Consider the following 2,815-nt stretch of genomic DNA (forward strand, 5'->3'; position numbering starts at 1 on the left):
TTCCGGGGGTGGGGCTCTGCGGGACCCCGGCTTCTGGGCGTGGCGAGGCTCCGGGGGCGGGGCTTCTTGTGAGGTGTGGCGCTGGGGCGGGGCCTCTGGCAGAGGCAGGGCTTCGGGGGCGGGGCTCAGAGTCTCCAAGCCGGTACGTGAGTCGTCAGCCGGGTCTTGGTGGAGGCAGCTAGGCTTGATTCTCTTCATTTCTCCTAGGAGAAATGAAAACGCTCTTATTTTTTGCCTCTAAGTTATTTTTGACTCTAAATTAAGCCATAAATCAATAGAGGTCAGGTGTGTTTTGTTGTTCACATTTTAAGAATTCATTCAATTGTATTTATGATGCATTGCTTATTTCCAAAGTTGAAATGCATTTTAGTTTATAAATGGATCTTTATTTGCAAGCCAGAAGTAGACAAAGATATATTAAGCTTCCAGGTATACTAGGGATCATGTGTGTGCAATTACAATAAAAATGGAGACTAAGTTAGATCAAAAAACAAGTTTTTCAGCAGAGAATACAGCTGGGGTTTTCAATCTTACATCAGCCTCAGACACCAAGAGGATTCCATGTTTTGTTTTGGTTACATGGTAACAAAGAAACCTTGACTCAGAAGGTGGAATTTGCACATGTGAGGGTATGAACAGTATTGTAAAGGCTCCCGTTTAAAAAATTGCTGGGCTTTTAAAGAGATTTGAAATATATATACATATATATGTAATAATGAAAAATATACCATAGTACTGGCTACAAAACTTAAGATCAAAAAAATTGTTTTCCTATCACCAATATGTAGTATTTTGTGTTTTTCATCGTTTTATTCTTTTGAAAATAGATTTTCGAAACTATGGAGCTTCCTGAAAATCCTGTCTTCCTAGCTTTGCATGTTAAATATGTGAAATATGATCTGGGATTTTTTGTGCTAACATGTTTGCTACATGTTTATGTTTTAAAATTCCTAAACATACAAATTCATTTTACAGCAAATAGTTTGCTTCGTTATTCTAAAACCTTTTTTTTTTTAACTTTTTGCCTGAAAATATTTTTGAATGGACTTTCCTTTAATCTGTGTGTTTCTCTTCCATCATGGAAACATATACCTGTTTAGTTAGATCCCTGTGGCTAGTAGGCTTTCTGGAAAAATTCCTGTTTTCAATTTAAGTTCATTTTACTTAGAATTGTTTGGGGTTTTTTGTTTGTTTGTTTGTTTGTTTAGTTAATTTCTATGTGGATAAATAAATTTACCTTATGGGTTGAAAATACCTTTACTTCCTTTGTGTATTGTCTTCACTTTTGTGGTACTTTGATAAAATCCTTAAAGCTTAGAATATTGCTTGCTGCATACTCTTATTTTGCAATTGTGAAATCTTGCATTTGCATCAGCCACCAAAATTTATGGTAAAACTTTAGTAGTGCTATATTAACATCAAGAAGATAAGAATGTTGTTCATAGGTCCATTCAACATAATTCTGAAGGCCATCTTATTCTATCATGCTCCAATTGACTATAAACTATATTTCTCTTTTGCGTCTACAAATTGTCTAAGTTTAGTTATGAGATAATGAACAATATAAACAATAAGTAAGAACACCTATGCACTAACCTATAGGTACATATAACATTTGTAACTTCATTTTCCTTATTGATGTTATGTTAGCTAAGATTGGGTCTTTATTCATTGTTTTGGAATAAACCAGCCAAGGTCAATTAAAAGATTCTGTTTGAATATTGATTTGCTTTAATGAAACTTGAGAATTAAATTTATAGATTTTTATAGTTGAGAGATATATCTTCTGTGAACATGTTATACTTATAGACTTATATTTGAATCTGGTATATTCTCTAATGCTTTTTAATTCATGTTATGAAAGTTTTTGTAGGTTTTTATTACATAGATTTTTTCATGTTTATTGCTAATGCTGGTCATAACTTTCTTTAAATTACATACTGTATAGTCTGATGATGGTAAAATGGATAAGTCCCTGGGATTAATTTTAAGCACTGAAAATAAATTCCAGCAGATTATATCATTATTAGCACAAAGGGGCATTGATTCTGTATGTACTTTATATCCACAAGATGTGCTCACATTTTGTTTGTTTGCTTTGCTTTCTGTTACATATCAATCTATGTAAACAGTTGTTTCATTTATAAATGTGAATTTTTCACTATTTAAATCATCTTTTAACACAATTTTCAGTATGATGCCTTTTGGCCCTGCTGACAGCATTGCTACACTGTTTCTAGTTTAATTCAATACCATTAAAATTTTATTATGAGTTTTGAGGTGTGGTATGGGTTTTTCATTATATAGTTAATTGCTACTAGGCAATCAGTTTACTGGGTATTCTATTTCTAAATTTTTAACATGAATACTTGCTTAGTTGATCAAATTAATCTTACCATTTATTGAGATAGTCATAGCTTCCTAGTCTAATACATTTGTGGTTATTAATAAATATGTTCAAATGTTGAATGCAAGGGAAGGACTTTATTTTATAAATATTTATATGTATGCCCACTTGCTTAAAAAGTATTTTGTTACTGCCAGAGCAAATCAATTAAAGTAGATTCACATTGAATCATCCTGTGTTTATCAGATTTGTGCAGTAGTGTTTTAAAACTGAGTTGGAATGGTAAGTAATGTCCTATCCTGCAACCCTGATCCCTCCTTTTCTCCCATTGTGCTAGGAAGTTTGCAATGGATGGATAAAGACAACAATGCCAGCATTCTTTTTCTTCCATGTCAGTTTTCAACATAGTGTTTTTTTTTTCTTTATGCATAGTTTGTTTTTATTATCATATATGAAATTTCCTAATAT

The sequence above is a fragment of the Psammomys obesus genome, unplaced genomic scaffold, assembly GCF_907164565.1.
Source record: "Psammomys obesus unplaced genomic scaffold, mPsaObe1.curated_primary_1811, whole genome shotgun sequence".
NCBI lineage: Eukaryota > Metazoa > Chordata > Mammalia > Rodentia > Muridae > Psammomys > Psammomys obesus.